The sequence below is a fragment of the Macaca mulatta genome, chromosome 10 (assembly GCF_049350105.2).
Source record: "Macaca mulatta isolate MMU2019108-1 chromosome 10, T2T-MMU8v2.0, whole genome shotgun sequence".
In the NCBI taxonomy this organism is placed as follows: domain Eukaryota; kingdom Metazoa; phylum Chordata; class Mammalia; order Primates; family Cercopithecidae; genus Macaca; species Macaca mulatta.
The window spans coordinates 22,593,961-22,612,172 of NC_133415.1; the positions used below are offsets into that span (position 1 = coordinate 22,593,961).

General features: G+C 43.7%; 1 protein-coding gene and 1 long non-coding RNA gene across 12 annotated transcripts in view; both read right to left on the bottom strand.

Moving 5' to 3' along the window:
• ZNRF3 (zinc and ring finger 3) overlaps positions 1-18,212 on the bottom strand; it is a 176,841-nt gene that overhangs the window by 94,771 nt on the left and 63,858 nt on the right. The window lies entirely within an intron of this gene.
• LOC144331844 (uncharacterized) lies at positions 7,514-11,810 on the bottom strand. The gene is made up of 3 exons (XR_013399406.1): positions 9,031-11,810; positions 8,026-8,399; positions 7,514-7,599 (listed from the first exon to the last, which is right to left on the bottom strand). It is a non-coding gene; the product is annotated as an uncharacterized LOC144331844 (long non-coding RNA).

Here is an 18,212-nt window from a genome sequence, read left to right on the forward strand (position 1 = left end):
GAGCCCTTAAAGAACCCAAGTCACTGTCTCCCTCTCTGGGGCCCTCTGCCCATTCAGGAATCATCACTGTGTCCTGCTTTCATGCACTCTGTGTGTTGGGTTTCCTGCTTCATTACATGGTCTTGGGGACCTCAAATGGGGTTAGCTCCAGTCCCACCCAACTACTCCCCTTTCAGTGTATCTCCTGTGAGGCCACCATCATTTGCATCCTGTTCACAGTAGTATTGGGCCCCTGGCCAGAGCCCTTTTGCCTTTGGCAGCACACTCTAATCTACCCAACCTTCCATTCAACAGTCTTACCATCCATTCAGGCCATGTATATGATGAAATCACACAATAACCCTCTTTGCTTCATCTTTCCAAAAGGATGTTCAGGGTACAAGTCACTGTGCATAAAACGGCTTCCCTCAACGCATTTGAACTAAGAGCAGACCCCTGCTTATAACACTGCACTGAGCCTTTTATTCTTGCAGACTCAAAGAATGTACATACCAAATGTCAGCCAGAGACCAGCAACCACAACAGAGAACATTCTTAAGGATGGAGGCATCAATATGGCAGCTCATTCCTTCAGATAGAGCTGCAGCTGTCCTCCCCTGCATCCCTCTCCAAAATACAGGCATATATCCTCATGGGTAGACACTGAGGCTAACACACACAACACTGTAAATGACTAATGACACATGGAGCACTCCATCTATAACTATGAAAGAAATGATAACACACTGGCTCCAGATCCTATCATGGCCTGTCTGTAGCACCTCTACAAGAGGCAGTATAATAGCTAGAATCAGAGGTTCTCTCTCTGTGAAAAACAAGTGACTTCTTGTGTCTTTTGGAGAGATGACCCAGAGAACATTACAGTATGGCCTGAGATAAGCATCAGTATCACAGACAACTTCATTGCACTCCTCTGCACTCCAAGCCTACCTTGTAAGGTCGAAGGTTACAGAGAAGTTAGAAGTTACAGAGAGTCAGAGGTTACAGAGAAGTCACTTAGTTGAGACAGCAGCTTTAGACTAGTGCTGTCCAACACAACATTCTGCAATAATGGCGATGTTCTATTTCTCTACCGGCAATGTAGGAGCTGCAAGCCACATGTTGCTACTGAGCAGTTGGGATGTGGTAAATGCAAACCAGGAACTGAATTTTAAGTTTTACTTAATTAACTCAAATTTAAATAGCCACATTAGGCTGGTGACCACTGTGTTAACCTCGGACTCTGAAATATAATACTTTCCTATATTCTCAAGAATGAAAGTCCACACGTATTCTTACCCTAATCTCCTCAAGATATCCCAAAGACATCAAATTAAAGTCAGGACCAGCTTGAATCAAGAAGATAAAGACATGTGTTTGATGTTACTGAGGAAATGTTTTTAAAAGACTTAGTTTTTAACAGCAGCACCATGCTGTGCAAAACAAAATAAAATACCACAGGAAGTCAGCAAGGAAGGTCTTTTGCGGTCAGATACCAGTGGGTGGTCAGGTGACATGGAGAAACTCAAACAGCAAGGGTGAGAAGCTCAGGCTGCCATTAATTTCACTCTGTGTCTTGGGTAAAGCATTTTTTTTCTCTCTGGACCTCAATTTCTCAACAGTAAATAGAATTTAACCATCTGCCCCATCTAATTCACAGAGTTGTTGGAAGGAAAAGGTAAAGTAGACTAAAGAGTATCAAATGCTACTTATTTAATAAAACCAAGATGCCATACTAAATTCGCCTAGGAGGTCTTTATCCCCCATTCTCCTGCCTGCCCATCCTCTGCCCCATTCATTCTTCATGGTCCAGCTCCAGCCCCATTGCTGCCACATGATCTTTCCAGAACTCTCCAGCTCACTATCACTGTTCCCTCTGAATACCTTCCATATTTTGACACTTTAAGCTCAACTATAACATGTGTTCTTGTCCCAGTGGGATGGGATGTCAACCATTAGCTCTGGATTAAATGAGATAATGCATATGCTATGGTTTGAATGTATATGGCCCTCCAAAATGCACATTGGAACTTAACCCACAAAGTGATGGTATTAAGAGGTGAGGGGTCTTGGGAGGTGATTAGAACATGTGGGCTCTTCTCTCATGAACAGATTAGTGCCCTTATAAAAGGTTTTGAAGAAGAGTTGACCCTTTTGCCCTTCCATCTTCTGCCACATGAGGACACAGCAACAAGGTGCCATCTTGGAAGCAGAAAGTGAGCCTTCAGCAGAAACCAAATCTGTTGGCGCCTTGATCTTGGACTTCCCAGCCTCCCCAACTGTGAGAAATAAATTTATTTTATAAATCACCCAGTTTCAGGTATTTTATTACAGCAAAAGGAACAGACTGAGATAGTATGTCAAATAATAAAACTTTATGTTACAAAAGATAAACAGCAACATGATAAAGTGAGATGATGCAGTTAAGTGAGCCACTAGGCAGAAGCCAAGGATGATGTAGCTTCTACACTTAGAACAACTGGGAACAGCTAGGGAAAAGTGACCGGCTGGGAAACCCTACTAGTGGAATTAGAATTGTTTGGGATTCCTCCAAGAGGAGGTAAGAATGAGCAGGAGCCTGGCAGGTAATGGGCTCCAATCTGAGACTCAGAACAACAATGCAACCTCCCCACTCAGAACTGGAAACAACCCAATTTCAAAATAGGCCCAAAGATGAACTCATTGCCATTTCCTTCTAACCAGTTGCCCAACTATCCCTTTTAAAAAATATAGCTCCTATCAATATGACCCAAGAGCTACAGGATTTGAGAACCTTGAATTCAGGATGGCAGTCCCAGACGCCCCCTGCTAGATCAAATTTCTCAGCTGCACTGTTGCTCAAATTAATTAACAGTAGCTCTCTAGCCACTGCCACCATAATAAACAGCTCTGGGATGCCACTGAAGGTCCCCAGTGGGGACTGATTGGGAAGGGACACCAGGGAACTTTCTGGGCTGATGGTCATGTTGTTCTCTATCTTGACAGGGGTTGGGTTTCACAAAGCAACTCATTTGTTAAAAACCCATGAGACAGTACACTTAGGATTTGTGTATTTCACTACATGTAAAGTTTACCTCAAAGAAAAAACATAAACAAACGAAAAATGCACAGCCCAGCCACACATATAACCCTCATCAGAATCTCTGGGGTTGGGACCCAGACTCTGGTTTTTTAACATGCTTCCCAGGTGATTCTGATGAAGATGAACTTCACAGAACACCTTGAAAATGACTTGCCTAGACCAAAGAAAACAGGCCAAGAACAGATAAAGAACATACTCAAATTAGCTTCTCACTTTCTATCTGAACTAAGTATCTTAGTCTGCTCAGGCTATCATAACAAAGTACCCTAGACTGGGAGGCTTAAACAACAGAAACTTATTTTCTCACAGTTCTGGAGCTGGGAAGTCCAAGATCAAGGTGCCACTGAGGCAGGTTTCACTCTGAGGCCTCTTCTCTTGGCTTGCGGTGGCCACCATTTCCCTGCATGCTCACATGACCTCTTCTTTGTGCATAAAGGGGAGAAAAAGAAAGCAAGCTCCCTGGTGTCCCTTCTTATAAGGGCACTAAGACCATCGTGAAGGTCCGACCCTCTTGACCTCATCTAACCCTAACTGCCTCCCATAGACCCCATCTCCAAATACCATCACTGTGGGGGTTAGGGCTTCAACACATGAATTTGGTAGGGAAATTAAATGAATATTCGGTCCATCATACTTGTCTACATGACAGAAATCACAACTCAGATTCTCAAGAGTTACTGGGAATTACCATATGAAATGGCTACAGTTTCCTGATTTTATTTACAAAAATGGCAGTTATATATGCTCTACTTAATATTATTGTGGTAACATGATGGTATTACTTCTAGACACAAGCATGTGTCTTGGTGAATGAGTAACTTCTTAAGCCACAGATGGGCATAATCTTATTTGAAAGAGATCTTCCCAGGCCAGAGGTTCATCTCCAACCCAAACTAGACTATTCCTCCAGAAAGAGAGAAGAAAAGAGAAGGAGGAGAGGGGACGCAGCAGCTAATGGGCAGTCATAAGGTGTGGCAGTCATGAGGTGAGGTGTTCACCTACCTACCTGGGTTCCACAGCTAAGGGGACACTTCCCACACAGGGAGCTATGGACTGCTGGATCAGATGCTCATGTAAGCTGAGCTGCCTGCCCTCTTCCTCCAAGAAAAATGGACTTGTACTTTCTTGTTTCTGAGCTCTAGCTTTGCAACAAAACCAGAATTCTCACCCAAGGTTGCAGGACCAAACTTGAGAAGCAATTCAGCCTTTCCTTGAGAAGGATGAGAGTATGCAAAAGGTTAATTTTCACAAGCACTTGTGATCAGGAGAAATTTCATACCAGAACGGGTGCTCCCTCCCAAGTGACTCCATTCTTCTCTGGTGATGAAGTGAGTCTCATCTTGCCAAACCTCCAGAGTACCATTTAATCTTTGCTGTAAGATGCAAGGACTAAAAGTACCAGATGCAATTCATTCAGTTCTGAACAGAGAGTCACTTGTTTACTCTGAGCTAAGAGAGAAACTGAACTGGGAAGTATGTCTAATGAAGTCTAATGAATCACCTTCCTTGGGTGATTGGTACACAAGGAGGGGAGGAGAACCAAATGAGGCCAGTCATGAGCCTGAGGCTCCTGGTGTCCTCTGCACTCCAAAAGGGCCACTCTTACACCCTTTCTCTATCAGTGGCAATCATTTCCAGTGTTGTCTTTACAACTCATAATTCAGGTCACATCCACTTCCTCCCGGTAAGGTGGGCAGGAAAGTGATTACTGCCCCATGGGATGATAAGGAACCTGGACTCAGGAGGTCATATACTCAAAGAAACACACAGTCAGCTGGACCCATGTTCAAACAAGGCACTCTGACACCGCCTGCCTCCCTCATTTAATGCTCTTAATCACTGTCTCATATATACCTTTCCCTCCCTAAAGGAGGGGAGTGAGAGAAAACCAACTGTTTTATCCATCTCCAAATCTATTGATCACTGCTTTATTGCCTGCCCAGTAGACTACTCAAATAATTGTTGACAGACCAAGTGGTTACTAAGTTTCAGAAAAGACAAAATTCATTGTTCCCATGAATTGCAACGTCAGCTGTTATTAAAAAATAGAAGAGTTGGCCGGGCGCGGTGGCTCAAGCCTGTAATCCCAGCACTTTGGGAGGCCGAGGCGGGCGGATCACGAGGTCAGGAGATCGAGACCATCCTGGCTGACACGGTGAAACCCCGTCTCTACTAAAAAATACAAAAAAAACTAGCCGGGCGAGGTGGCGGGCGCCTGTAGTCCCAGCTACTGGGGAGGCTGAGGCAGGAGAATTGCGTGAACCCGGGAGGCGGAGCCTGCAGTGAGCTGAGATCCGGCCACTGCACTCCAGCCTGGGCGGCAGAGCGAGACTCCGTCTCAAAAAAAAAAAAAAAAATAGAAGAGTTATGCTTTTAAAAGCATCCTTCTTGACTCTTCACTCCCACAAAGTTCTCCAAATCCAAAACTGCACACAACATTTATTTCCCGCCCCAATCATGTGGTCTCAAGAAACTTCAATGTAATGGATTCAGTGTAATGGTCAAGGTCTCAAAAAGAACTGACATTGGCCAGGCGCGGTGGCTCACGCCTGTAACCACAGCACTTTGGGAGGCCAAGGCAGGCGGATCACGAGGCCAGGAGTTTGAGACCAGACTGGCCAACATGGGGAAACCCCGTCTCTACTAACGATACAAAAAATTAGCTGGGCATGGTGGTGCGCACCTGTAATCCCAGCTACTTGGGCGGCTGGGGTAGGAGAATTGATTGAACCTGGGAGGCAGAGGTTGCAGTTTGCCGAGATCGTGCCATTGCACTCCAGCCTGGGCGTCAGGGCGAGACTCCGTCTCAAAAAAAAAAAAAAAAAAAAAAAAAAAAGAACAGTCATTATTGTCCAATCAGAAAGCAATCTGGAAGTTTAGAAACTTGTTCAATAAATTTACTGGGCACCCTCTGGGTAACATACATGCATTGTGACAGGTGCTGTGAGTGACAGAGTGAAGAGTGAGCCCAAGGATCCAACTATGGAGTGGTTCTAGATGATAATCCTCAGCTTGGAATTTTGTAACTGTGAGTCTTATCTCATAACCAGTGCCACCACAGTAAAATCTCAGGACTGCAAAGACAGAATGTGAAAAGTACTTTCCTGGCTCAAAACCATAAAACTTAGGGTTGTAACAGACTCAAAGATGCTCTGTGTAAATCTACACTGCTTTGTCATTCTACTTCCAAATGCACACAGCCTCGAACAAAAAGGTCTGCATTCTGCACAATAGGCACGTTATCTTCTCTAGACTGAATTCAAATCCCCCTCCTAACAAATCAAGATACGCTGGACCAGCCAAGACTCCTGGTGGCCCTGGACCCCACAATCAGCTGCTTAGACCCCTGTGGCTACATTTTGGGAAAAGAGGCATGCTTATTAGGCCTTATTTTCCTCCAGAATTGACCCAGGCTGATTCCAAAGCCCTCTGGGGCTGTTTATACCAGGGGCACGAGGCAATGGAGTCCCTCCTCAACAGGATGCCCTGCCACACCAAGAGAAGTCTCAAGAAGCAGAAATGCCTCACTCATTTCTCAGCTCTCTTGCAGATGAAGTCAAAGCAGGAGTGCAGGAAGTCCTCTACACTGACCCGCTTTCAGCAACTAAGTAATTTTTTGCTCAGCTTAAGGTTCAAAAAGGGACAGGGAGACTGTCTTTGTCAGACCAGGTGGCTTCAAAGGACTGAAAGGCAGACCCCTTTATTTGTAGACAAGTCCCTCTTCCTGTAGGAAAAAAGGCAAAACTACCTTCTCCAAATTCTCCATTCTGCATTGTCAGTCACAAACACACAAAAAACACCAGCCCTGGCCAAGAGAAGGGAAGAAGAGTTAGGAGATGCCCTTGATGGGATTTCATTCAATGCAAAAGGATGCAGCTTTTAAAAAAAAAAAAAAAAAAAAACAGGAAATGGAGAAAAAGGCCATTCAGAAAATCTAAAACACTATCCATTACCCTCTCTACCTTATCCGTATTACATGCCTGTCCAGTGCCTTCTATATCAGGGAAGGCCCCAGGCATCGCATTACTAGCCTACTCTCATCCCAGAAAGCAGCCTGCAATGAGCACACTCCCTCCTTGAAGGCGACATCTGCCAGGCCAGACATCCCTGTCGCCAGCCATCTCTGCAGCACTCAACATGCTCTAGTGGTGACAGAACCACCTCTCCCTCAACCAGATGGGGCAACTTGCTCCTAGAGGGGATAATCCTCCGCACCCCCACATCCTGTTTGGTTTGTGGGACACCTCAACAGGATGTTAGTGAGGCAAACGAGAAGATGGCTTACTGATGTGGTTTTCTTTTGAGACAAGGTCTCACACTCTGTTATCTATGCCAGAGTGCAGTGATGTGAACCTGGTTCACTGTAGCCCGGACCTCCTGGGTTCACATGATTGTCCCACCTTGGCCTCCCAAGTAGGTGGAACCACAGGCACGAGCCACTATGCCCAGCTCTTTTTTTTTTCTTTTTTTAGTTTTTATAGAGACAGGGTCTCGCCATGTTGCCCAGGTTGGTCTTGAACTCCTGGGCTCAGGTGATCCTCCCACCTCAGCCTCCCAAAACGTGTGGTTTTCCAACCTCTTTAGTAGTAAAAGTCCTTCCCATAATCCAAACCTTAAGTAACACTTCAGTGTGTGAGACCAACCAAAGCACAGCCATGCTAGGTGAAGAGGCTGAGCCACAAAACCTGATTCGAAAACCATACACTACATTCTACATTCATGTTTCCCAAAGGGTAAGCCAGGAGTCCACTGCTAATCCACAGAGGTTGCAAGGTGGTACACAGGAGGACTTTTTAAAACAACAGACATTTATTCATTTTAACATGGTTGGAAAAACATAACTAGCACACACTCTTGGTAATATTTCCTTTAAAAAATACCATTTTAAAGGGGTTGAGCATGGTGGTTCATCCCTGTAATCCCAGCACTTCGGGAGGCTGGGGAAGGAGGATCACCTGAATGACCCCAGGAGTTCAAGCCTGGGCAACATAGCAAGACTCCATCGCTATAGAACATGTTTTAAAAATTAGCTGGGTGTGGTGGCATGTGCCTGCAGACCCAGCTACTCCAGAGGGTGAGGCAGGAGGATCGTTTGAGCCCAAGAGGTCAAGGCTGCAGTGAGCCGTGATTGCACCACTGTACTCCAGCCTGGGCGACAGAGCAAGACCTTGTCTCAAAAAAAAACACAAAAACACAAAAAAACCCCCACAAAAATACCATTTCCTACCAAATCCATGATGCCATCAGCCATTATATCTTTTAGTGGACAAGAAAAAAATTAAACCAGGACATGTCATGGATTTTAAGATATTATCCCACAGTGCCCAGCATATGGTGGCTCATGCCTGTAATCCCAGCACTGTGGGAGGCCAAGGTGGGAGGATCCCTTGAGCCCAGGAATTCCAAGACCAGCCTGTGCAACATGGTGAAACCCTGTCTCTATAAAACATACAAAAATTAGTTGGGCATGGTGGCACATACCTGTAGTCCCAGCTACTCAGGACGATTGCTGGAGCCCAGGAGATAGAGGCTGTGGTGAGCCATGGTCATAGACTGTACTCCAGCCTGGTCAACAGAGCGACTCAAAAAAAAAAAAAGAGACATTCTAATTTCACAGACGATATACAAAAACAAGAAAAGCATCCAAGAATGAACGAAATAAGTTATTCCTGTTTTTTTGTTTTGTTTTGAGACAGAGTCTCGCTCTGTTGCCCAGGTTGGAGCACAGTGGCGTGATCTCAGCTCCCTGAAAGCTCCGCCCCCAGGTTCACGCCATTCTCCTGCCTCAGCCTCCCGAGGAGCTGGGACTACAGGTGCCCGCCACCACGCCTGGCTAATTTTTTTGTATTTTTAGTAGAGATGGGGTTTCACCATGTTGGCCAGGATGGTCTCGATCTCCTGACCTCGTGATCCGCCCACCTCTGCCTCTCAAGGTGCTGGGATTACAGGCATGAGCCACCATGCCCGGCCCAAGTTATTCCTGTTTTTAAAATTGCCACTTTTAAAGAAAAACACTAAATAAATGACTGCTATGGACTGAATTGGGTCTCTCCAGAAGTCATATTTTGAAGCCCTAACTCCCCCAATATGCACTTGGAGATGGGTGGAGTCTTTGGGAGGTAATTAAGATTAAATAAGGTCACGAGGGCAGGGCCATCATGATGAGATTAGGATCCTTCTAAGAAGAGATGACAGAGAGTTTATTCACTCATTCACACTTTCTCTGCCACGGGAGGACACAGCAAGAAGACAGCTCCGTGAGCCAGGAAGAGGGCCCTCACCAGAACCCGACCATGCTGGCACTCTGATCTCAGACTTCCGACATGTAGAACTATGAGAAATAAATGTCTATTTAACCACACAGTCCCTGGTACTTTGTTATAGCAGCCTGTGCTGACCAAGACAACGACTACACAGGTGGCACACAGATATGGCAGAAACTGTGAAGGTCCTAAGAATGAAGAAGTCATGAAAAAAACCACACACAGAGGGAGCCGTGTGCCAGGCCCTGTCCTAGGTGCTTTACATACATGGACATATTTAATCTTAAAAACAACCCTATGGTGTGGAACCACAATCACCCCATTTTCAGAGCAATCAATGTAAGCCAATGGCAGTGGGTGACCTGTCCAATGTCACAAATAAGTGCCAAGGTGAAAATTCCAGCCCAGCACAAGGCATACAGGTCCCAGGTCCCTATTCTGAAGCACAATGCTACATGGCCTCTCCAGAGGACTCCAGATAAAACCATGGGAAACTGCCAATATCCAACTATTTCTGATCTACAAAAATGGAAAGGTCATAAGATTCAACCTAATATAAGTACCATTTGTAAAGTGTCTGATTAATGATTGATGCCTAATTGGCCTTAGAGAAATATCCCTTCAGGATATAATGGAACCTTGGTCATCGGTGGCACGTCACTAAGCTCAGTTGAAAGCCCTGAAACTTGAAAGGTTCTAATATTTAACTGAAATCCCTTTCATGTTCTTTACTCAATTCCAGTCTCCAGAGTCAACTGAAGGACAAGAACACTTAGACGAGAAAGGAGTAAACAGAAGAAACACAAGCACACTCTTTTCCTAAACTTCAGGATTGGCCTCCAAGTGATTTTAAAGCAACTTAAGAGACACCTAATAATTCTCCAGATTGATCTCTCACAGGCTGTGGCCTCACAACCCTGTCAAGCAGTGGCTGAGGGGCTGGAGGAAAAGCTGTACCTAGAGTTGGCTGAGTACTCCTCAAGATGAATGATCTGGTTTAAAAACATGGAATAACAAGGGTATGGCTAGAATCCATTTTGAAAAATAATTCCATATTAATGCACCCAAGAAACAGAAACCTTCACCTACCATGCCTTCCCTGCTAGCACCTGCACATAGCACTGCATGCTGCCTACAGCCCTTGATGCCCTGGTCTAATCCATACACTCTAAGATGAATGGGGCCCCTGCAGTTGTGCAACATGCTGGCTCCTCCTGCAAGTAAGTAGGGAAATATCTCAGGTTTCTAATAACACTGGGAAGATACCCAAAGAAGATCTGAAGTTAAGCAGAAACCTGATACACACTGTCATCATCACAAAGGCAGGCAAGGGAAAACCTGGATTTTAGAAAAATGCTGCCTTATCCTGAAACTTAACTCAAAAGACCTAATAGTCAAGGACCCTCTGGAGGTTAATACTCCTGGCTCTCATACCAGCAGACTCAGACACAGGAACCTCTTTTATTTCTTTGTAACTTCCAAAGCTCATTCTCATTACCTAATATACCTCCATGAACTCCTAATTCCAGAGATGTTTTAAATACATTCGCAAACACGTTCTTGTTTTTTAACTGTCAAAGCTCGGCACCAGAAAAAATTAACTCAAGCCAGAAGATTATCTTCATAAACATTATGTTCTTAATAGAAGCAAACTGCTCTTTTCTCTTAAGTAAAATAGAAAATAACGATGCAATACCTTTTATACTTGGCTTTCAAACTGTGAATGGGAATACTTTTCTAAAGTCGCTAATATACAAAAGAACCAAACAAAATGGTTAAAAAAAAAAAAAAAAACAACAAAAAACATGGAAATGAAAAACTTCTCTCTGCTGAAAGAAACTGTTCTTTGTTGATAAAGGGAGGTTCAAACATATTTTAAATATTTTTAAACAAAGGCCTAGCTGATGTCCCTTAATCCAGCCAGCCAGCTCAACTTTCTATGCAGGCAGCTGCTGCAGTGGAGCGCCCGTCCAGAAGGGAGGGCCAGAGCATTTCCTTAGCGTTCCACATTCCTGGGGGACATGGGACTTAGCAAGGTTAACAGCAAATTTCAACCTCCAATGCAAGTACAACAACATCTTCATAAAAGTTTTACAAGGACATCCTGGCAAGAACCAAACTACCACGAAGAGTAATGTTTTGGGGCCCTGAGCATTCCATCCAGCAGCTCGCTTTTCTTGGCCACTTCTCCTGGCTGTGTGGTGCAAACCAGCGGTCAGCTGGGAACCCACAGAAGGGTCCCATGGAGAATGCACTTGGAGAAAAGAAAGCCAGATACACCCATGCTGGCTCAGTGCTCCTTGCTCCATGGAGAAGAGGAGCAAGTGGAGGCCAGTAGGATTTTAATACCTCTCATCAATGCAGGGTAAGAGGTACATGCAAACGGGATGGAAGCAGGTACATGGAGTCGCCTGTCTCTGAGTCCCTAAACCATCTCTATCCATCTTTCCAGAAAACACAGTCCTCAACCTTGCATTCTTCATTAGTGTGAGCATCACAGAGCACTGCTCTGAGAAGGAACCTCACACGGCAGGCGCACAGGTCACCCTGGGAGACCAGCCTTGGTGTGACCTGAAGAACAAAGGTCCAAGGTAAGCAAGAGAACCACAGGGCCATGGGAGACAGCAGACAGCTTTGAGTCGGTATTCATTTCCCAGGGCTGCCTTAATGAAATACCATAAACTGGGTAAAAAAGAAATTTGTCATCTCGCAGTTGACACTAGAAGTCCAAAATCAAGATGTCAACAGGGTTGATTTCTTCTGGGGGCTGTGAGGGAATCTGTACCACACCTCTCCCCTAGCTTCTGGTGGGCTGCTGGCAGTCTGGTGTTTCTTGGCTTGTGGAATCCACCCCAATCACTGCCTCCATCTTCACTTGGCGCGCTCTTGGTGTGTGTGCATACGTCCAAATTTCCCCTTTTAATAAGGACACCAATCATATTGGATTAGGGCCCACCCTGATGACCTTAATTGAACTTGATTACCTCCGTAAAGACTCAATCTCCAAATAAGGTCACATTCTGAGGTGCTGGGAGTTAGGGTTTCAACATATACATTTGGGGGGATACAATTCAACCCAGAAGAGGGCCCTTAGGAGAACCACTGGTGGTTGAAAAAGGAAGGGCGCTATAAGAAGATATTAGCATTTTCATTCTTCAGAATCTCTTTCACACTAAATAACTACAGAAGCCAAAAGTCTATAATATTACAATAAAGGAATAAGTTAAATGAATAATTGTTTTAAGTGGGTAGAAAGATGTGGGAGAGAGAAACACAGGCAAGGTGCCATCACAGGGGGAAACAAGGAAAAATGAGGTGTAAAATGATACATTCATAGACTGTTTTGGCAGAGGCCTGTTGCCAGTAGCTATACAGTAGACTCTCAGAGTTTGGCAAGATATAAAAGAGGACAAGGCGCAAAATACATTAATGGCCCAGCTACGGCTTTAGATGGAGTCATAATTGGCTGGGAAACTGGGCTCACCTTACAATTCCATGAACTGCTAAGTTGGAGTCTCATGCCATTCAGTAAGGATTTACATGGCAAGAATCAGGTCATTGCCAGCCACTGGCCTGGGCCTGAACTAGACATCAATCAAGGGTTCTCAGAGATATGGAGGAAGGCCCTAAAGAGCCACTGTCTTTTTGAAACTCAAAACATGAAATAAGGGAAACAGCACATTTGCCAAGTTAGGTGCTGAAGAGGTGCTTTTCTTGTTAGAAAGAAAAGGAAAGGAAGAAGAAAATGCGGAAGCAGTTTATTTTCAAAGGAGTCTCAGTGGTTAGTGCTTTGTGATTTTTGCATAGTGCTAAAGATTGGAAAGAACAACGCAACAAGGTACACAACACTATACAGATTTTGCTGCTATCACCATGCAAGGTTATGCTACCAGTCTCAGATAACAGAGAAGCAAGCACCTTCAAAACACCCATTTCCATTAAACACTGTCTAGCCCAGTGGTTCTCATCCCACCTGCAAGCCCAGGGCAGGGGGCGGTGGGTGGGGGTTTGTCCTTCAACCTTTTCAGGTAATCTGTGAGGGCAAAACCATTTTTGCAATAACACAAAGACATTATTAGCCTTTTACAGTCTGCTGACATTTGCACTGATTCGTGTATAAAAGCAATGGTGGGAAAAACTGTTGCAAGAATTACAGCAGTGACACCTAACTGCACTCTTGATCATTGTACACTTGGAATTGAAATAAAAGTTTCCTTAAGAATGTTGATGAAGCAATGTAGATGAAGCAATAAAAACTATTAACTTTATTAAATCTCAACCCTTGAGTACATTTACAAAAAATATTCTGCGTGACGAAATGGTTAAATACACATAAAGCACTTCCACTGCATACCAAAGCACAATGGTTGCCTCAAAACAAAATATTTGTGTGATTGTTAGCTATAAGCCAAACTAGTCAATTTTTTTCACGGAACACCATTTTTACTTAAACAAGTAACTGACCGTAAAGTACAGTTATACAGATGAGTGCAGGGCAGACATTTTCTCAAAAAGGAATGAAATGAGCCCATCACTCCAAGGAAACAATTGATAATATTTTTTGCCAATGATAAAATTTGAACTTTCAAGCAAAAATTAAAATTTTGGTCAATTTTTATCTACCACTATGAGTCTGACAGAATCCTGATACTTAGAGACTCTTCTATTGGGAACAAATGTGAATTTTTGGCAGGGCATGGTGGTGTACGCTTAATCCCAGCACTTTGTGGGGCCGAGGTGGAAAGATCGCTTGAGCCCAGGAGTTTGAGACCAGCCTGGGCAACATGGTAAAACCCCATCAGTACAAAAGAAAATTTTTTTAATTAGCTGGTCACAGTGGCATGCAGCTATAGCCATAGACACCTGGAGGCTGAGGTGGAAGGATTACTTGAGCCTAAGAGGTAGAGGCTGCAGTGAGCCTAGATCGTGCCACTGCCCTCCAGCCTGGGCAACAGAGTGAGACCCTGACTCAAAAATAAATAAATAGGCTGGGTGCTGTGGCTCACGCCTTTAATCCCAGCACTTTGGGAAGTAGAGGCAGGCAGATCACCTGAGGTCGGGAGTTCGAGACAGCCTGACCAACATGGTAAAACCCATCTCTTCTAAAAATACAAAATTAGCCAGGCGTGGTGGCGCATGCCTGTAATCCCAGCTACTCAGGAGGGTGAGGCAAGGGAATTGCTTGAATCCAGGAGGCAGAGATTGTAGTGAGCCAAGATCATGCCACTGCACTCCAGCCTGGGCAACAGGAGCGAAAATCCATCTTAAAAATAATTAATTAATTAAATGTGAACTTTTAAGTACTGTATAATGAAATAAGTTAGTATTTGGAAGAGCTACATGACTAAGTGAATCAATATTTTCTAAATGACCAATGCATGAGATGATAATACAAAATCACTCATTAGTAAAAGTTCCATTCAAAATGCAACAGAGACCAACAGATTTCAAAGTGAAAGAGTAGGAATAGTTCATTGACATGGTTTCAGATTCCACATTGCAACTAATCTTTCAGAAACTACCTCTTGTCCAGTTTAGATACAGTATCAAAGAATATTCGTAATTACTAATACCTTAACAGGCTATAAAATACTCCTCCCTTTTCCAACTACATGTCTGTGTAAGGCTAGATTTTCTTCATTATACTTCAACCAAAGCATATTGTAACAGACTAGGTACAGAAGTAGATGCAAGAAATCAACTGTCTTACTAAGCAAGGCATTAAAGAGATTTGCAAATACATAAAACAAGGCCATTCTTCTCACTGTATTTTCTAAAACACAAAGATATTTTTGGCCAGGCGTGCTGGCCAACACCTGTAATCCCAGCACTTTGGGAGGCCAAGGCGGGAGGATCACTTGAAGCCAAGAGTTCGAGACTAGCCTAGGCAGCAAAGCAAGACTCGGTCTCTACAAAAATTTTTTTTTTAATAGCCAGGCATGGTGGCACATGCCTGTAGCCCCAGCTACTTGGGAGGTTGAGACAGGAGGATCACTTGAGCCCAAGAATTCAAGGCTGCATGAGCTATGATTGTGCCACTGCACTCCAGTCTAGGCGACAGAGCAAGACCACATCTTTAAGAAAAAAAAATTTTTTTAATAAAAATGTTATTTGTAGCCAGGCACGGTGGCTCACGCCTGTAATCCCAGCACTTTGGGAGGTCGAGGTGGACAGATCACAAGGTCAAGAGATTGAGACCATCCTGGCCAACATGGTGAAACCCCGTCTCTACTAAAAATACAAAAAATTAGCTGGGCGTGGTGGCACGCGCCTCTAGTCCCAGCTACTCGGTAGGCTGAGGCAGGAGAATCGCTTGAACCCGGGAGGCAGAGGTTGCAGTGAGTCGAGATTGCACCACTGCACTCCAGCCTGGTGACAGAGCAAGACTCTGTCTCAAAAAAAAAAAAAAAAACAACTTATGTTTGTTAACATGTAATGTGTTTTTAACCATTCTTAAATGAATTTTAAATGTTCAATTCTAACTTCTCAGATGGTAAATCTCTTTGTGATCCAACACTGTAAAAGTGTAACTACTCTTATGATTCAATAACAAAATGAGTAACTCAACTGAAATGGACAAATGATCTAAACAGATATTTCTCCAAAGAAGGTATACGAATGGCTAATAAGTACATGAAAAGATGCTCAACATCATTAGGCATGAGGGAAATGCAAACCAAAACCACAATGAGATACCACTTCATACCTACTAATATAGAATGGCCATAATAAAAAGAACATAAATAATAACAAGCATTAGAGAGAGTATGGAGAAATTAGAATCCTCATACACGGCTGATGGGAAAAGTAAAATGGTATAGATATGTTGGAAAACAGTCTGGCAATTCCTCAAGATGTGAAACATAGAGTGGCCAATATGACCCAGCAATTCCGCTCCTAAGTATATACCCAAGAGAAATGAAAACATGTCCATAACTTGTACATGAACATTCATAGCAGCATTGTTCATAATAAACAGAGTGAAAACAACCCAAATGCCTACTGACTGAAGAGTGGATACATAAAATGTGGTATATCCACACAATGAAATACTACTCAGTAATACGTGGCTGATAGCAAGTTATCAGTGGAAGAAAATTCTGTCTACCTGTGCATTCCCATATGTGCTTAAAGGATTCAAAAGAAAGTGTTAAAAGACCAAACTGTCTTAAGAGAACCAACTCTACCCTCACTAGTCTCTCCCAAATGATGAGTCCAATAGAAGTGCAGCGTTCTAGTTTTACCCATATTCCAACATTTTGAACTACCCTCTCAATACCTGCCCAGGATATGGCTGCTACATTTCTCTTCTCCCCATTCTTACAGGTTTCCCAAGCAATTGGTGAACAGTGAAGGCTGAGGAGGCATAAGGCCTGTCAGCTTGTGAGTTCATAGCTACTTACCCCCTGACTCAACCAACCTCGTAGTCAAGTACTCCTCAACAGAGACCACAGACCTTTCAACTATCAACAGCCATCACCAGCTACTGCCAAACACAAATGAAACCCATTCCCCAGTCCCCAAAACACTCTCCTCCCACTCTGATGCTCCTAGACAACCTGTTCATAGAACCATCATCCGCTAACACTTCTCATTCTTCCCAAATTGCAAACATTTCCAAATAAAGATGGCATCCATAAATAGTGATTCCAACCACCATCAAACAGAAAGCTCTCAAGTCCCTTGCCATTCGTCCATATTTAGTAAATGGACGGTCCACCTGGACTTTCTCATAAACAACCAGTCCAAACACCAATTCCCAAATACTAGTAAGTCATTTTGAAGTCAGGCATCATTACATGATTACAGAAGGATGATACATCATTGTACTGAGTTCCTGTTAAGCGATATAACTTCTTTCAGGTAACACTGCAACTTAAAACCCCAAAGTCATTGCTCACGCAAAGAAAAAAGGTGGCTTTAATTTTAAAAAATGCAAACCCACGAACACATTCTAATAACAACAACAAGAAACACAGAGAAAAGGCATTGTCTTGGTTCATCTATTAAGCCCTTAGCTTTAGACAAAATATTCTCAAAATACTTTTTGGGGGATGAAGAGTCAGTTAAAACAAAAATTCTCTCAACTTATAAAACTACAGGGTGGGGTGTCCCTTATCCAAAATGCTTGGGACCAGAAATGTTAGATTTCAGATTTTTTTCAGATTCTGAAATATTTGCATTACACTAACCAGTTGAGTATCCCTAATCTGAAAATCTGAAATGCTCCAATGAACATTGCCTTTGAGCATCATGTCAGCACTCAAAACAGTTTCAGATTTTGGAGCATTTCAGATTTCAGATTTTCAGATTAAGGATACACAATCTGTGATACCTGACCACGGAAGAACTTGGAATATGAACAAAATGAAAGCACCAAAAATCCCTTTACCAAAGAGGCAGATTGGGGACAGAATTTCATTTTTTTCTGTGTATGTCACAAAATTCTTTTGTAAAATAGAGATGGGGCCGGGCACAGCGGCTCACGCCTGTAATCCCAGCACTTCAGGAGGCTGAGGCGGGCAGATCACGAGGTCAAGAGATCGAGACCATCCTGGCCAACACGGTGAAACCCCGTCTCTACTAAAAGTACAAAAATTAGCTGGGTGTGGTGGCGGGCGCCTGTAATCCCAGCTGCTTGGGAGGCTGAGGCAGAAGAATCGCTTAAACTCGAGAGGTGGAGGTTGCAGTAAGCCAAGATCGCGCCACTGCACTCCAGCCTGGTGACAGAGTGAGACTCCGTCTTAAAAAAAAAAAAAAAACAGAGACGGGTTTTGCCATGTTGCCCAGGCTGGTCTCGAACTCCTGGGATCAAGCCATCCACCCTTCTTGGCCTCTCAAAGTGCTGGGATTACAGGTGTGAGCCACCGTGACTGGTCCTTCTTTTT